This window comes from Macaca fascicularis, chromosome 1 (genome assembly GCF_037993035.2).
Source record: "Macaca fascicularis isolate 582-1 chromosome 1, T2T-MFA8v1.1".
Taxonomy (NCBI): domain Eukaryota; kingdom Metazoa; phylum Chordata; class Mammalia; order Primates; family Cercopithecidae; genus Macaca; species Macaca fascicularis.
Genome location: NC_088375.1, coordinates 20,444,060 through 20,461,155, shown reverse-complemented (window position 1 = coordinate 20,461,155; position 17,096 = coordinate 20,444,060). Strand labels below are relative to the sequence as shown.

At 49.6% G+C, this 17,096-nt stretch overlaps 5 non-coding genes across 5 annotated transcripts; all 5 read right to left on the bottom strand.

The window, feature by feature from the left end:
• Positions 1-1,863: 1,863 nt before the first annotated feature.
• LOC135968941 (5S ribosomal RNA) lies at positions 1,864-1,982 on the bottom strand. Its single transcript, XR_010583995.1, has one exon. It is a non-coding gene; the product is annotated as a 5S ribosomal RNA (ribosomal RNA).
• Positions 1,983-4,808: 2,826 nt separating this feature from the next.
• LOC135968936 (5S ribosomal RNA) lies at positions 4,809-4,927 on the bottom strand. Its single transcript, XR_010583977.1, has one exon. It is a non-coding gene; the product is annotated as a 5S ribosomal RNA (ribosomal RNA).
• Positions 4,928-9,216: 4,289 nt separating this feature from the next.
• On the bottom strand, positions 9,217-9,335 carry LOC135968926 (5S ribosomal RNA). Its single transcript, XR_010583961.1, has one exon. It is a non-coding gene; the product is annotated as a 5S ribosomal RNA (ribosomal RNA).
• Positions 9,336-12,161: 2,826 nt separating this feature from the next.
• On the bottom strand, positions 12,162-12,280 carry LOC135968913 (5S ribosomal RNA). Its single transcript, XR_010583945.1, has one exon. It is a non-coding gene; the product is annotated as a 5S ribosomal RNA (ribosomal RNA).
• A 4,291-nt stretch (positions 12,281-16,571) lies between these two features.
• On the bottom strand, positions 16,572-16,690 carry LOC135968897 (5S ribosomal RNA). Its single transcript, XR_010583924.1, has one exon. It is a non-coding gene; the product is annotated as a 5S ribosomal RNA (ribosomal RNA).
• Positions 16,691-17,096: the final 406 nt, after the last annotated feature.

Genomic DNA, 17,096 nt, shown 5'->3' with positions numbered 1-17,096 from the left:
CCAGCCTGGGAGATATGGTCAAACCCGGTCTTTACCAAAAAAAAAAAAAAAAAGATAAAAAGGAAAGAAAAAAATAAATAAATTAAAGAAAGAAAGAAAGAAAGAAGAAAATTCAGCCCATCTTGGTGGCGAAAGCCTGTTGTCCCAGCTACTGAGGAGGCTGAGGTAGGAGGATCGCTTGAACCTGGGAGGTGGAGGTTGTAATGAGCCTAGATCACACCACTGCACTCTAGCCTAGGTGACAGATGAGATCCTGTCTCAAAGAAATAAATGAATAGGATTGTAAGAGAGTGCTAAGAACAATTGTACACCAACATATTGGATAACTTGGATGAAATGGATAAATTCCTAGGAACATGAACCCTACCAAGACTAAATCACAAAGAAAGTGAAAATCTGAATAGACTAGTAACTAGTAAGGAGACTGAATCAGTAACCCAATATCTCCTGCCAAAAAAAAAAAAAAAAAAAAAAAAAAAAGCCTTGGACTTGACTTCTCTATCAAATATTTAGAGAACGAATAGTAATCCTTGTTAATCCTGCCAAAACCTTGAAGAGGAGGGAGTATTCCCTAACTCATTCTATGAGGCTACAATTGCCCTGATACCAAAGCAAGACAAAGATTTTACAAGAGAAAACTGTAGAATAATATCCCATATGAAGATCGATGCCTAAAACTCCTCACCATATCCTAAGACTGTGAGGTGAAATTCATCACAGAAAAGGAAAGCCAAGCAGAAGCCTAAAACTATACCCCTAGTCTGACCGGGCGCTGGTGACTCACGCCTGTAATCCTAGCACTTTGGGTATCCTAGCACTTTGGGAAAGTGGGTGGATCGCCTGAAGTTGGGAGTTCCAGACCAAGACCAAGCTAACCAACATGGAGAAGCCCCGTCTCTACTAAAAATACAAAATTAGCCAGGTGTGGTGGTGCATGCCTGTAATCCCAGCTACTCAGGAGGCTGAGGCAGGAGAATGGCGTGAACCCGGGAGGCGGAGCTTGCAGTGGGCCCAGATCTTGCCACTGCACTCCAGGTTGGGTGACAGAGTGAGACTCCGTCTGGAAGAAAAAGGAAAGAAAGAAAGAAACCAAGTAGGAAAGAAAGAAAGAAAGAAAGAGTGAGAGAGAAAGAGAGAGAGAGAGAGAAAGAAAGAGAGAGAAAGAAAGAGAGAGAAAGAAAGAAGGGAAAGATAGTAAGGGAAGAAAAAGAAAAGAATGAAAGTAAGAAGGAAAGAAAGAAAGGAAGAAAGAGGCAAAGACCGAAGAAAGAATGAAACAAAGAAAGAAAGAAAGAAAGAAAGAGAAAGGAAGAAAGTGAGAAAGAAAAGCAAGAGAAAAGGAAAGAATGCAATAAAGAAAGAGAAAGAAAGAGACAGAGAGATAGGAGAAAGAAAGAAAGAAGGAAAGAAAAGAAAAGAGAAAGAAAGAAAACAAAGATAGCAAGGGAAGAAAAAGAAAAGAAGGAAAGAAAGAGAGAAAGAGCGAGAAAGAGAGAGAGAGAGAAAGAAGGAAAGAAAGAAAGAAAACAAAGAGAGAAAGAAAGAAGGAAGGAAAGAAAGAAAGAGTGATAGATAGAGAGGAAGGAAGAAAGGAAGGAAGGAAGAAAGAAAGAGAAAGAGAGAGAGACAAAGAAAGAAAGGAAAGATAGCAAGGGAAGAAACAGAAAAGAATGAAAGTAAGAAGGAAAGCAAAAGAGAGAGAAAGAGCGAGATAGAAAGAGGGAGAGATAGAAAGAAAGAAGGAAAGAAAGAAAGAAAGGAAAGAAAGAGAGAAAGAAGGAAAGAAAGAAGGAAAGAAGAGTGAGTGAGAGAAGGGAAGAAAGGAAGGTAGAAAAGAAAGAAAGAGAAGAAAGCAAGCCAAAAAGCCTACAGCACCCGGTATTCCCAGGCGGTCTCCCATCCAAGTACTAACCAGGCCCGACCCTGCTTAGCTTCCGAGATCAGACGAGATCGGGCGCGTTCAGGGTGGTATGGCCGTAGACGCCGGCAGAGGCGCCTGGCTGCCCCAAGAGCCCGGCCCAGCCATGCCCGCCGGCTTCCAGCCCGCACCGCCAGCCCGGGGTCGCCGGGCTCGGATCGGGACCCCCGAGCCGCTCGCCCGCGGCCTTCCCCCGGCTGCCGAGCTCCCGAGCTTCCACCACGTCGGGCCCGCTCGGAACAGGGAGTGCTCCGAGGCGTCAGGGCCCAGGGCCCACGATCCTGGGACCCCGGCGGGTCCTCCGCCCTGTCGTGGAGGTATTCTTTTGGATCCCTGGCCGCTGGGGGAGCTCCTGCGAGGCCCCCTCTTGGCCCACCCCCCCAGAGGCGTCAGGGCTGGCCAAGGGCGAACAGCCGGCCCAGCCGCGCCTGGCCTTTTTCTCACAACGCCCCCACCACGGTCGCTTGTCCCGACCAAGACCCGGCCGGTGGGCAAGAGGGCGTGGGGGCTGGGGTGTTGGGGGATGGCCCTGCTTTGCCCCGGGCTGGCACTAGAGCCGGCAGCCTGATCCCCGGCGAGAGGGGCTGAGAGAAACCCAGAAACACCCCACCACCACCAGCAGCAAATCCACAGCCCCACACACAGACACACCCGGGCGCTCGCGCGCGGGAACCCACACACGCGCGCGCGCTCACACACAGACACACACACACACACACACACACACACACACACACACGTGCACACAGAAACGGCTTGAAGGAGAGCAAGGAAGAGATAGATGGAGAGATTGAAACCGAGGGAGGGAGAGAGACAGCGATCGAGAGAGACAGGGGAGGTGGAGAGGGAAAGAGACAGAGAGGCAGAGATAGAGAGAGGGACAGAGAGAGCGAGAAAGACAGACAGAGAGGGAGAGACAGAGGAAAGGCGACAGAAATAGCGCGAGGTGCAGGGGCAAACCCAGAAGAGAGAGGGGCAGGGAGCTAGAGAGCGAGAGCGATAGAGCCTTGGAGAGGGAGCGCCCTGCTCCCGTAGGCAGGGCCCTTTTGAGCAGGCCGGGATAGGGTGGAGGGGGCTTGGGCTGGGCCAGAACAGGGTGGCCAGGCCGTCCATGCGAGAGGAGCAACGGAGCGCTGAGACGGGTTTTGTCTTGGATTAATTGCTTGCTTTGGGGGTGGGTTTCGTAGGCTCCTTCCTGTGTTGGCACCTCCCTGTGCTCTTGGTGCGGTGCGGTGGGCCCCTTGATTTGCAGAGTGCGCCCGCCCTTTTGGCGGGAGCCGTGGCACCGGGCGTGCCCACGGGGCCCGAGGCCTGGGTCTCTGGCGTGTCCTCGGGACTGGAGTTTACACGAAGTTGGTGGCAATGGGAATCCGGGTGCACAGGGACTGTTTTCCTGGTTGCTGGCGAAGCAATGTCCTTCCCCCGGATAAAGCAGCCCCTGCGTTCTGGAGCGGAGGTCTCGGCTGGCGTCTGTGGCACCCGCTGGCCCTGCCCGCCCCTTCCCCCGGTTTGGAAGGTTGCGGCGGCGCCCGCCCGGTGAATGGATTGAATCGCCTGTGCGTTCCGGGAGCGGGAAGGCGCCGGGAACGGCAGGGAACCCGCGCCTGCGCCTTTGGGGTCCGGCCTCCTGCCCTCCAGGGCTGGAGCCGGGCTCCTGGCCGGGCGGCGGCGAGGCGGAAGCGGTGGGATGCCGCTGCCCGGTGCTGCTTTGGTGGCGGACCCCCAGGAGGAGGTCCCCGGCTGCGGCGGGGGTGTAGGCGGGCGACAAGGGGGGAGCAGAGTCCGGGGAGGTTGGGAAGCATGGCGATAGTAGGGGCAAGGGAGGGAGAGGGGAAGCCACAAAAGCCTACAGCAGGCCGGGCGCGGTGGATCACGCCTGTAATCCCAGCACTTTGGGAGGCCGAGGCGGGTGGATCACGACGTCAGGAGATCCAGACCAGCCTGGCTAACACGGTGAAACCCCGTCTCCACTAAAACTACGAAACATGAGCCGGGCGTGGTGGCGGGCGCCTGTAGTCCCAGCTGTTTGGTAGGCTGAGGCAGGAGAATGGCGTGAACCCGGGAGGCGGAGCTTGCAGTGAGCCGAGATCTTGCCACTGCACTCCAGGCTGGGTGACAGCGAGACTCCTTCTGGAAGAAAAAGGAAAGACAGAAAGAAAGAAGGAAAGAAACAAAGAAGGAAGGAAAGAAAGAAGGAAGGAAGGAAGGAAGGAAGGAAGGAAGGAAAGAAAGAAAGAAAGAAAGAAAGAAAGAAAGAAAGAAAGAAAGAAAGAAAGGAAAGAAAGAAAGGAGCAAATAGAAGAAAGAAAGAAAGAAAGAAAGGAAGAAAAGAAAGTGAGAAAGAAAAGCAAGAAAGAAGGAAAGAACGAAATAAAGAAAGAGAAAGAGAGAGAAAGAAAGAGACAGAGAGATAGGAGAAAGAAAGAAAGAAGGAAAGCAAGAAAGAAGAAAGAACGAGAAGAAAGAAAAGGAAGATAGCAAGGGAAGAAAAAGAAAAGAATGAAAGAAAGAAGGAAAGAAAGAAAGAGCAAGCAAGAGAGAGGGAGAGAGAAAGAAAGAAGGAAAGAAAGGAGGAAGGATAGAAAGAAAGATAGAGAGGTAGAAAGAAAGAAAGAAGGAAAGACAGCAGAACGAAAGAAAGAAAGAGAGAGAGACAAAGAAAGAAAGGAAAGATAGCAAGGGAAGAAACAGAAAAGAATGAAAGTAAGAAGGAAAGCAAAAGAGAGAGAAAGAGCGAGATAGAAAGAGGGAGAGATAGAAAGAAAGAAGGAAAGAAAGAAAGAAAGGAAAGAAAGAGAGAAAGAAGGAAAGAAAGAAAGAAAGAAGAGTGAGTGAGAGAAGGGAAGAAAGGAAGGTAGAAAAGAAAGAAAGAGAAGAAAGCAAGCCAAAAAGCCTACAGCACCCGGTATTCCCAGGCGGTCTCCCATCCAAGTACTAACCAGGCCCGACCCTGCTTAGCTTCCGAGATCAGACGAGATCGGGCGCGTTCAGGGTGGTATGGCCGTAGACGCCGGCAGAGGCGCCTGGCTGCCCCAAGAGCCCGGCCCAGCCATGCCCGCCGGCTTCCAGCCCGCACCGCCAGCCCGGGGTCGTCGTGCTCGGATCGGGATCCCGGAGCCTCTTCGCCTGCTGCCTCTCCCGGCTGCCGAGCTCCCGAGCTTCCACCACGTCGGGCCCGCTCGGAACAGGGAGTGCTCCGAGGCGTCAGGGCCCACAGCCCACGATCCTGGGACCCCGTCGGGTCCTCCGCCCAGTCGCGCAGGTATTCTTTGGGATCCCTGGCCGCTCAGGAATCCTGCGAGGGCCCCTCTTGCCCCCTCACCCAGAGTCGTCGAGGCTGGCGAAGGGCGAACAGCGTATTATCAAATGTCTTCTCTGACCACAACAAAATCGAGTTAAAAATCAATAATACAAGGAAAACTGATAAACTGACCTGTTTTCTTTTTGGAAAGTAAAGAACACACTGCTATGGTCTGAATGTCCCCCAAAATTTATATGCTGAAATTTATTTGCCAATATGATAGTATTAAGAGGTGGGCACTGGCCTGGGGTGGTGGCTAACGCTGTCATCCCAGCACTTTGGAAGGGAAAGGCAGTCAGATTGTTCGAGCCCAGGAGTTCAAGACCAGCCAGGGCAAAATGGCAAAACGTGTCTCTAGAAAAAACACCAAATTCGGTGGGCGTGGTGGTGCAGGCCTGTAGTCCCAGCTACTCAGGAGGCTGAAGCAGGAGGACTGGTTGAGCCTGGGAGGTCAAGGCTGCAGTGAGCCATGATCAGGCTACAGGCTACTGCACTGCCGTAGGGGCAATAGAATGAGACCCTGTCTCAAAAAAAAAAAAAAAAAAAAAAAAAAAAAAAAAAGGGTAAAAAGGTGGATTCTTTAGGAGGCGATTATCTCCTGAGGGTAGAAGTCCTTATGGATGAAATTAGAGCCCTTAGAAAAGGACTTGAGTGGGTTCATTCCCTCCGTCTCCTCCGTGTGGGGACACAATGTTCTTCCCCTCTGAAAGATGAAGCAACGTTGTGTCATCTTGGAAGGAGAGACTGGGCCCTCCTTAGACACTGAATGGGCTGATGACTTGACCTTGGACACCCCAGCCTTGAGAACTGAGAGAAATAAATGTCTCTTTTTAATAAATTATCCAGTCTCAGGTATTTGAAGAGATTCAGATATTTGCTTAAACAACCAGTGGGTTAAAGAAGAAACCACAAGAGAAATCAGAAAATACAGTTGGGTGTCAGTATCCACAGGGGATTGGTTCCAGGACCCCATAAGTAGGCCAAAATCCACACAGAGTCAAGTCTTGCAGTTGGCCCTGTAAAACCTGGGCATTAAAAAAGTTAGGCCGCTGTATCCTCAGGGTTTGCGCTCTGTGAAGACTGTATTTTCAATCTGCCTTTGGTTACAGATGCAGAATTAATGAAATCAGAGGACCTACTGTACTTATTGAAAACAATTCCTGTATAAGTGCACCCTTGCAGTTCAAACCCATGTTGTTCAAGGCTCAGCTGTACTCAGAAATGAATGAAAATGAAAACACAGCATAGCCAAACTTTGGGATGCAGTGAAAGCAGTGCTAACAGGGAAATTTATAGTGTGAAATGCTTACATGAAAAAAACCTAAAGAAAGCCAGGCGTCGCGGTTAATGCCTGTAATCCCAGCACTTTGGGAGGCTGAGGTGAGCCAATCACCTGAGGTCAGGAGTTCGAGACTAGCCTGAACAACAGGGAGAAACCCTGTCTCTGCTGAAAATACAAAATTAGCCGGTTGTGGTGGCAGGCGCCTGTAATCCCAGCGACTTGGGAGGCTGAAGCAAGAGAATTGCTTAAACCTGGGAGGCAGAGGTTGCAGTGAGCCGAGATCGCACCATTGCACTCCAGCCCGGGCAACAAGAGCGAGACTCCCTCTCAAAAGAAAACAAAACAAAAAACACCCAAAGGACCTCAAATTAGCAATCTAAATTTACAATTTAGGCACTAGAAAAGAACAAATTAAACCCTAGGAAGGAAAGAAAGAAAGATTAATTCAGAAATAAATAAAACAGAAAATACAAAAATGGAGAAAATCAACAAAACTGAAAGTTGGTTTTTTGAAAGATAAAATTGACAAACTTTATGGAGTGACTAAGAAAAAAAGAGAGAATACTCAAATTACGAAAATGAGAAATGGAAGTGGGGACATTACTATTGGATCCAGTCAAAATGAAAACGATTGGCAGGGTGAAGTGGCTCACACCTATAATCCCAGCACTTTGGGAGGCCGAGGCATGCAGATCACTTGAGGTTAGGAGTTCAAGACTAACCTGGCCAACATGGTGAAACCATCTCTACTAAAAATACAAAAAACATTAGCCGGGTGTGGTGGTAGGCCCCTGTAATCCCAGCTACTCGGGAGGTTCAGGCAGGTGAATCACTTTAGCTCAGGAGTTCAAGACCAGCCTGGGAGATATGGTCAAACCCGGTCTTTACCAAAAAAAAAAAAAAAAAGATAAAAAGGAAAGAAAAAAATAAATAAATTAAAGAAAGAAAGAAAGAAAGAAGAAAATTCAGCCCATCTTGGTGGCGAAAGCCTGTTGTCCCAGCTACTGAGGAGGCTGAGGTAGGAGGATCGCTTGAACCTGGGAGGTGGAGGTTGTAATGAGCCTAGATCACACCACTGCACTCTAGCCTAGGTGACAGATGAGATCCTGTCTCAAAGAAATAAATGAATAGGATTGTAAGAGAGTGCTAAGAACAATTGTACACCAACATATTGGATAACTTGGATGAAATGGATAAATTCCTAGGAACATGAACCCTACCAAGACTAAATCACAAAGAAAGTGAAAATCTGAATAGACTAGTAACTAGTAAGGAGACTGAATCAGTAACCCAATATCTCCTGCCAAAAAAAAAAAAAAAAAAAAAAAAAAAGCCTTGGACTTGACTTCTCTATCAAATATTTAGAGAACGAATAGTAATCCTTGTTAATCCTGCCAAAACCTTGAAGAGGAGGGAGTATTCCCTAACTCATTCTATGAGGCTACAATTGCCCTGATACCAAAGCAAGACAAAGATTTTACAAGAGAAAACTGTAGAATAATATCCCATATGAAGATCGATGCCTAAAACTCCTCACCATATCCTAAGACTGTGAGGTGAAATTCATCACAGAAAAGGAAAGCCAAGCAGAAGCCTAAAACTATACCCCTAGTCTGACCGGGCGCTGGTGACTCACGCCTGTAATCCTAGCACTTTGGGTATCCTAGCACTTTGGGAAAGTGGGTGGATCGCCTGAAGTTGGGAGTTCCAGACCAAGACCAAGCTAACCAACATGGAGAAGCCCCGTCTCTACTAAAAATACAAAATTAGCCAGGTGTGGTGGTGCATGCCTGTAATCCCAGCTACTCAGGAGGCTGAGGCAGGAGAATGGCGTGAACCCGGGAGGCGGAGCTTGCAGTGGGCCCAGATCTTGCCACTGCACTCCAGGTTGGGTGACAGAGTGAGACTCCGTCTGGAAGAAAAAGGAAAGAAAGAAAGAAACCAAGTAGGAAAGAAAGAAAGAAAGAAAGAGTGAGAGAGAAAGAGAGAGAGAGAGAGAAAGAAAGAGAGAGAAAGAAAGAGAGAGAAAGAAAGAAGGGAAAGATAGTAAGGGAAGAAAAAGAAAAGAATGAAAGTAAGAAGGAAAGAAAGAAAGGAAGAAAGAGGCAAAGACCGAAGAAAGAATGAAACAAAGAAAGAAAGAAAGAAAGAAAGAGAAAGGAAGAAAGTGAGAAAGAAAAGCAAGAGAAAAGGAAAGAATGCAATAAAGAAAGAGAAAGAAAGAGACAGAGAGATAGGAGAAAGAAAGAAAGAAGGAAAGAAAAGAAAAGAGAAAGAAAGAAAACAAAGATAGCAAGGGAAGAAAAAGAAAAGAAGGAAAGAAAGAGAGAAAGAGCGAGAAAGAGAGAGAGAGAGAAAGAAGGAAAGAAAGAAAGAAAACAAAGAGAGAAAGAAAGAAGGAAGGAAAGAAAGAAAGAGTGATAGATAGAGAGGAAGGAAGAAAGGAAGGAAGGAAGAAAGAAAGAGAAAGAGAGAGAGACAAAGAAAGAAAGGAAAGATAGCAAGGGAAGAAACAGAAAAGAATGAAAGTAAGAAGGAAAGCAAAAGAGAGAGAAAGAGCGAGATAGAAAGAGGGAGAGATAGAAAGAAAGAAGGAAAGAAAGAAAGAAAGGAAAGAAAGAGAGAAAGAAGGAAAGAAAGAAGGAAAGAAGAGTGAGTGAGAGAAGGGAAGAAAGGAAGGTAGAAAAGAAAGAAAGAGAAGAAAGCAAGCCAAAAAGCCTACAGCACCCGGTATTCCCAGGCGGTCTCCCATCCAAGTACTAACCAGGCCCGACCCTGCTTAGCTTCCGAGATCAGACGAGATCGGGCGCGTTCAGGGTGGTATGGCCGTAGACGCCGGCAGAGGCGCCTGGCTGCCCCAAGAGCCCGGCCCAGCCATGCCCGCCGGCTTCCAGCCCGCACCGCCAGCCCGGGGTCGCCGGGCTCGGATCGGGACCCCCGAGCCGCTCGCCCGCGGCCTTCCCCCGGCTGCCGAGCTCCCGAGCTTCCACCACGTCGGGCCCGCTCGGAACAGGGAGTGCTCCGAGGCGTCAGGGCCCAGGGCCCACGATCCTGGGACCCCGGCGGGTCCTCCGCCCTGTCGTGGAGGTATTCTTTTGGATCCCTGGCCGCTGGGGGAGCTCCTGCGAGGCCCCCTCTTGGCCCACCCCCCCAGAGGCGTCAGGGCTGGCCAAGGGCGAACAGCCGGCCCAGCCGCGCCTGGCCTTTTTCTCACAACGCCCCCACCACGGTCGCTTGTCCCGACCAAGACCCGGCCGGTGGGCAAGAGGGCGTGGGGGCTGGGGTGTTGGGGGATGGCCCTGCTTTGCCCCGGGCTGGCACTAGAGCCGGCAGCCTGATCCCCGGCGAGAGGGGCTGAGAGAAACCCAGAAACACCCCACCACCACCAGCAGCAAATCCACAGCCCCACACACAGACACACCCGGGCGCTCGCGCGCGGGAACCCACACACGCGCGCGCGCTCACACACAGACACACACACACACACACACACACACACACACACACACGTGCACACAGAAACGGCTTGAAGGAGAGCAAGGAAGAGATAGATGGAGAGATTGAAACCGAGGGAGGGAGAGAGACAGCGATCGAGAGAGACAGGGGAGGTGGAGAGGGAAAGAGACAGAGAGGCAGAGATAGAGAGAGGGACAGAGAGAGCGAGAAAGACAGACAGAGAGGGAGAGACAGAGGAAAGGCGACAGAAATAGCGCGAGGTGCAGGGGCAAACCCAGAAGAGAGAGGGGCAGGGAGCTAGAGAGCGAGAGCGATAGAGCCTTGGAGAGGGAGCGCCCTGCTCCCGTAGGCAGGGCCCTTTTGAGCAGGCCGGGATAGGGTGGAGGGGGCTTGGGCTGGGCCAGAACAGGGTGGCCAGGCCGTCCATGCGAGAGGAGCAACGGAGCGCTGAGACGGGTTTTGTCTTGGATTAATTGCTTGCTTTGGGGGTGGGTTTCGTAGGCTCCTTCCTGTGTTGGCACCTCCCTGTGCTCTTGGTGCGGTGCGGTGGGCCCCTTGATTTGCAGAGTGCGCCCGCCCTTTTGGCGGGAGCCGTGGCACCGGGCGTGCCCACGGGGCCCGAGGCCTGGGTCTCTGGCGTGTCCTCGGGACTGGAGTTTACACGAAGTTGGTGGCAATGGGAATCCGGGTGCACAGGGACTGTTTTCCTGGTTGCTGGCGAAGCAATGTCCTTCCCCCGGATAAAGCAGCCCCTGCGTTCTGGAGCGGAGGTCTCGGCTGGCGTCTGTGGCACCCGCTGGCCCTGCCCGCCCCTTCCCCCGGTTTGGAAGGTTGCGGCGGCGCCCGCCCGGTGAATGGATTGAATCGCCTGTGCGTTCCGGGAGCGGGAAGGCGCCGGGAACGGCAGGGAACCCGCGCCTGCGCCTTTGGGGTCCGGCCTCCTGCCCTCCAGGGCTGGAGCCGGGCTCCTGGCCGGGCGGCGGCGAGGCGGAAGCGGTGGGATGCCGCTGCCCGGTGCTGCTTTGGTGGCGGACCCCCAGGAGGAGGTCCCCGGCTGCGGCGGGGGTGTAGGCGGGCGACAAGGGGGGAGCAGAGTCCGGGGAGGTTGGGAAGCATGGCGATAGTAGGGGCAAGGGAGGGAGAGGGGAAGCCACAAAAGCCTACAGCAGGCCGGGCGCGGTGGATCACGCCTGTAATCCCAGCACTTTGGGAGGCCGAGGCGGGTGGATCACGACGTCAGGAGATCCAGACCAGCCTGGCTAACACGGTGAAACCCCGTCTCCACTAAAACTACGAAACATGAGCCGGGCGTGGTGGCGGGCGCCTGTAGTCCCAGCTGTTTGGTAGGCTGAGGCAGGAGAATGGCGTGAACCCGGGAGGCGGAGCTTGCAGTGAGCCGAGATCTTGCCACTGCACTCCAGGCTGGGTGACAGCGAGACTCCTTCTGGAAGAAAAAGGAAAGACAGAAAGAAAGAAGGAAAGAAACAAAGAAGGAAGGAAAGAAAGAAGGAAGGAAGGAAGGAAGGAAGGAAGGAAGGAAAGAAAGAAAGAAAGAAAGAAAGAAAGAAAGAAAGAAAGAAAGAAAGAAAGGAAAGAAAGAAAGGAGCAAATAGAAGAAAGAAAGAAAGAAAGAAAGGAAGAAAAGAAAGTGAGAAAGAAAAGCAAGAAAGAAGGAAAGAACGAAATAAAGAAAGAGAAAGAGAGAGAAAGAAAGAGACAGAGAGATAGGAGAAAGAAAGAAAGAAGGAAAGCAAGAAAGAAGAAAGAACGAGAAGAAAGAAAAGGAAGATAGCAAGGGAAGAAAAAGAAAAGAATGAAAGAAAGAAGGAAAGAAAGAAAGAGCAAGCAAGAGAGAGGGAGAGAGAAAGAAAGAAGGAAAGAAAGGAGGAAGGATAGAAAGAAAGATAGAGAGGTAGAAAGAAAGAAAGAAGGAAAGACAGCAGAACGAAAGAAAGAAAGAGAGAGAGACAAAGAAAGAAAGGAAAGATAGCAAGGGAAGAAACAGAAAAGAATGAAAGTAAGAAGGAAAGCAAAAGAGAGAGAAAGAGCGAGATAGAAAGAGGGAGAGATAGAAAGAAAGAAGGAAAGAAAGAAAGAAAGGAAAGAAAGAGAGAAAGAAGGAAAGAAAGAAAGAAAGAAGAGTGAGTGAGAGAAGGGAAGAAAGGAAGGTAGAAAAGAAAGAAAGAGAAGAAAGCAAGCCAAAAAGCCTACAGCACCCGGTATTCCCAGGCGGTCTCCCATCCAAGTACTAACCAGGCCCGACCCTGCTTAGCTTCCGAGATCAGACGAGATCGGGCGCGTTCAGGGTGGTATGGCCGTAGACGCCGGCAGAGGCGCCTGGCTGCCCCAAGAGCCCGGCCCAGCCATGCCCGCCGGCTTCCAGCCCGCACCGCCAGCCCGGGGTCGTCGTGCTCGGATCGGGATCCCGGAGCCTCTTCGCCTGCTGCCTCTCCCGGCTGCCGAGCTCCCGAGCTTCCACCACGTCGGGCCCGCTCGGAACAGGGAGTGCTCCGAGGCGTCAGGGCCCACAGCCCACGATCCTGGGACCCCGTCGGGTCCTCCGCCCAGTCGCGCAGGTATTCTTTGGGATCCCTGGCCGCTCAGGAATCCTGCGAGGGCCCCTCTTGCCCCCTCACCCAGAGTCGTCGAGGCTGGCGAAGGGCGAACAGCGTATTATCAAATGTCTTCTCTGACCACAACAAAATCGAGTTAAAAATCAATAATACAAGGAAAACTGATAAACTGACCTGTTTTCTTTTTGGAAAGTAAAGAACACACTGCTATGGTCTGAATGTCCCCCAAAATTTATATGCTGAAATTTATTTGCCAATATGATAGTATTAAGAGGTGGGCACTGGCCTGGGGTGGTGGCTAACGCTGTCATCCCAGCACTTTGGAAGGGAAAGGCAGTCAGATTGTTCGAGCCCAGGAGTTCAAGACCAGCCAGGGCAAAATGGCAAAACGTGTCTCTAGAAAAAACACCAAATTCGGTGGGCGTGGTGGTGCAGGCCTGTAGTCCCAGCTACTCAGGAGGCTGAAGCAGGAGGACTGGTTGAGCCTGGGAGGTCAAGGCTGCAGTGAGCCATGATCAGGCTACAGGCTACTGCACTGCCGTAGGGGCAATAGAATGAGACCCTGTCTCAAAAAAAAAAAAAAAAAAAAAAAAAAAAAAAAAAAGGGTAAAAAGGTGGATTCTTTAGGAGGCGATTATCTCCTGAGGGTAGAAGTCCTTATGGATGAAATTAGAGCCCTTAGAAAAGGACTTGAGTGGGTTCATTCCCTCCGTCTCCTCCGTGTGGGGACACAATGTTCTTCCCCTCTGAAAGATGAAGCAACGTTGTGTCATCTTGGAAGGAGAGACTGGGCCCTCCTTAGACACTGAATGGGCTGATGACTTGACCTTGGACACCCCAGCCTTGAGAACTGAGAGAAATAAATGTCTCTTTTTAATAAATTATCCAGTCTCAGGTATTTGAAGAGATTCAGATATTTGCTTAAACAACCAGTGGGTTAAAGAAGAAACCACAAGAGAAATCAGAAAATACAGTTGGGTGTCAGTATCCACAGGGGATTGGTTCCAGGACCCCATAAGTAGGCCAAAATCCACACAGAGTCAAGTCTTGCAGTTGGCCCTGTAAAACCTGGGCATTAAAAAAGTTAGGCCGCTGTATCCTCAGGGTTTGCGCTCTGTGAAGACTGTATTTTCAATCTGCCTTTGGTTACAGATGCAGAATTAATGAAATCAGAGGACCTACTGTACTTATTGAAAACAATTCCTGTATAAGTGCACCCTTGCAGTTCAAACCCATGTTGTTCAAGGCTCAGCTGTACTCAGAAATGAATGAAAATGAAAACACAGCATAGCCAAACTTTGGGATGCAGTGAAAGCAGTGCTAACAGGGAAATTTATAGTGTGAAATGCTTACATGAAAAAAACCTAAAGAAAGCCAGGCGTCGCGGTTAATGCCTGTAATCCCAGCACTTTGGGAGGCTGAGGTGAGCCAATCACCTGAGGTCAGGAGTTCGAGACTAGCCTGAACAACAGGGAGAAACCCTGTCTCTGCTGAAAATACAAAATTAGCCGGTTGTGGTGGCAGGCGCCTGTAATCCCAGCGACTTGGGAGGCTGAAGCAAGAGAATTGCTTAAACCTGGGAGGCAGAGGTTGCAGTGAGCCGAGATCGCACCATTGCACTCCAGCCCGGGCAACAAGAGCGAGACTCCCTCTCAAAAGAAAACAAAACAAAAAACACCCAAAGGACCTCAAATTAGCAATCTAAATTTACAATTTAGGCACTAGAAAAGAACAAATTAAACCCTAGGAAGGAAAGAAAGAAAGATTAATTCAGAAATAAATAAAACAGAAAATACAAAAATGGAGAAAATCAACAAAACTGAAAGTTGGTTTTTTGAAAGATAAAATTGACAAACTTTATGGAGTGACTAAGAAAAAAAGAGAGAATACTCAAATTACGAAAATGAGAAATGGAAGTGGGGACATTACTATTGGATCCAGTCAAAATGAAAACGATTGGCAGGGTGAAGTGGCTCACACCTATAATCCCAGCACTTTGGGAGGCCGAGGCATGCAGATCACTTGAGGTTAGGAGTTCAAGACTAACCTGGCCAACATGGTGAAACCATCTCTACTAAAAATACAAAAAACATTAGCCGGGTGTGGTGGTAGGCCCCTGTAATCCCAGCTACTCGGGAGGTTCAGGCAGGTGAATCACTTTAGCTCAGGAGTTCAAGACCAGCCTGGGAGATATGGTCAAACCCGGTCTTTACCAAAAAAAAAAAAAAAGATAAAAAGGAAAGAAAAAAATAAATAAATTAAAGAAAGAAAGAAAGAAAGAAGAAAATTCAGCCCATCTTGGTGGCGAAAGCCTGTTGTCCCAGCTACTGAGGAGGCTGAGGTAGGAGGATCGCTTGAACCTGGGAGGTGGAGGTTGTAATGAGCCTAGATCACACCACTGCACTCTAGCCTAGGTGACAGATGAGATCCTGTCTCAAAGAAATAAATGAATAGGATTGTAAGAGAGTGCTAAGAACAATTGTACACCAACATATTGGATAACTTGGATGAAATGGATAAATTCCTAGGAACATGAACCCTACCAAGACTAAATCACAAAGAAAGTGAAAATCTGAATAGACTAGTAACTAGTAAGGAGACTGAATCAGTAACCCAATATCTCCTGCCAAAAAAAAAAAAAAAAAAAAAAAAGCCTTGGACTTGACTTCTCTATCAAATATTTAGAGAACGAATAGTAATCCTTGTTAATCCTGCCAAAACCTTGAAGAGGAGGGAGTATTCCCTAACTCATTCTATGAGGCTACAATTGCCCTGATACCAAAGCAAGACAAAGATTTTACAAGAGAAAACTGTAGAATAATATCCCATATGAAGATCGATGCCTAAAACTCCTCACCATATCCTAAGACTGTGAGGTGAAATTCATCACAGAAAAGGAAAGCCAAGCAGAAGCCTAAAACTATACCCCTAGTCTGACCGGGCGCTGGTGACTCACGCCTGTAATCCTAGCACTTTGGGTATCCTAGCACTTTGGGAAAGTGGGTGGATCGCCTGAAGTTGGGAGTTCCAGACCAAGACCAAGCTAACCAACATGGAGAAGCCCCGTCTCTACTAAAAATACAAAATTAGCCAGGTGTGGTGGTGCATGCCTGTAATCCCAGCTACTCAGGAGGCTGAGGCAGGAGAATGGCGTGAACCCGGGAGGCGGAGCTTGCAGTGGGCCCAGATCTTGCCACTGCACTCCAGGTTGGGTGACAGAGTGAGACTCCGTCTGGAAGAAAAAGGAAAGAAAGAAAGAAACCAAGTAGGAAAGAAAGAAAGAAAGAAAGAGTGAGAGAGAAAGAGAGAGAGAGAGAGAGAAAGAAAGAGAGAGAAAGAAAGAGAGAGAAAGAAAGAAGGGAAAGATAGTAAGGGAAGAAAAAGAAAAGAATGAAAGTAAGAAGGAAAGAAAGAAAGGAAGAAAGAGGCAAAGACCGAAGAAAGAATGAAACAAAGAAAGAAAGAAAGAAAGAAAGAAAGAGAAAGGAAGAAAGTGAGAAAGAAAAGCAAGAGAAAAGGAAAGAATGCAATAAAGAAAGAGAAAGAAAGAGACAGAGAGATAGGAGAAAGAAAGAAAGAAGGAAAGAAAAGAAAAGAGAAAGAAAGAAAACAAAGATAGCAAGGGAAGAAAAAGAAAAGAAGGAAAGAAAGAGAGAAAGAGCGAGAAAGAGAGAGAGAGAGAAAGAAGGAAAGAAAGAAAGAAAACAAAGAGAGAAAGAAAGAAGGAAGGAAAGAAAGAAAGAGTGATAGATAGAGAGGAAGGAAGAAAGGAAGGAAGGAAGAAAGAAAGAGAAAGAGAGAGAGACAAAGAAAGAAAGGAAAGATAGCAAGGGAAGAAACAGAAAAGAATGAAAGTAAGAAGGAAAGCAAAAGAGAGAGAAAGAGCGAGATAGAAAGAGGGAGAGATAGAAAGAAAGAAGGAAAGAAAGAAAGAAAGGAAAGAAAGAGAGAAAGAAGGAAAGAAAGAAGGAAAGAAGAGTGAGTGAGAGAAGGGAAGAAAGGAAGGTAGAAAAGAAAGAAAGAGAAGAAAGCAAGCCAAAAAGCCTACAGCACCCGGTATTCCCAGGCGGTCTCCCATCCAAGTACTAACCAGGCCCGACCCTGCTTAGCTTCCGAGATCAGACGAGATCGGGCGCGTTCAGGGTGGTATGGCCGTAGACGCCGGCAGAGGCGCCTGGCTGCCCCAAGAGCCCGGCCCAGCCATGCCCGCCGGCTTCCAGCCCGCACCGCCAGCCCGGGGTCGCCGGGCTCGGATCGGGACCCCCGAGCCGCTCGCCCGCGGCCTTCCCCCGGCTGCCGAGCTCCCGAGCTTCCACCACGTCGGGCCCGCTCGGAACAGGGAGTGCTCCGAGGCGTCAGGGCCCAGGGCCCACGATCCTGGGACCCCGGCGGGTCCTCCGCCCTGTCGTGGAGGTATTCTTTTGGATCCCTGGCCGCTGGGGGAGCTCCTGCGAGGCCCCCTCTTGGCCCACCCCCCCAGAGGCGTCAGGGCTGGCCAAGGGCGAACAGCCGGCCCAGCCGCGCCTGGCCTTTTTCTCACAACGCCCCCACCACGGTCGCTTGTCC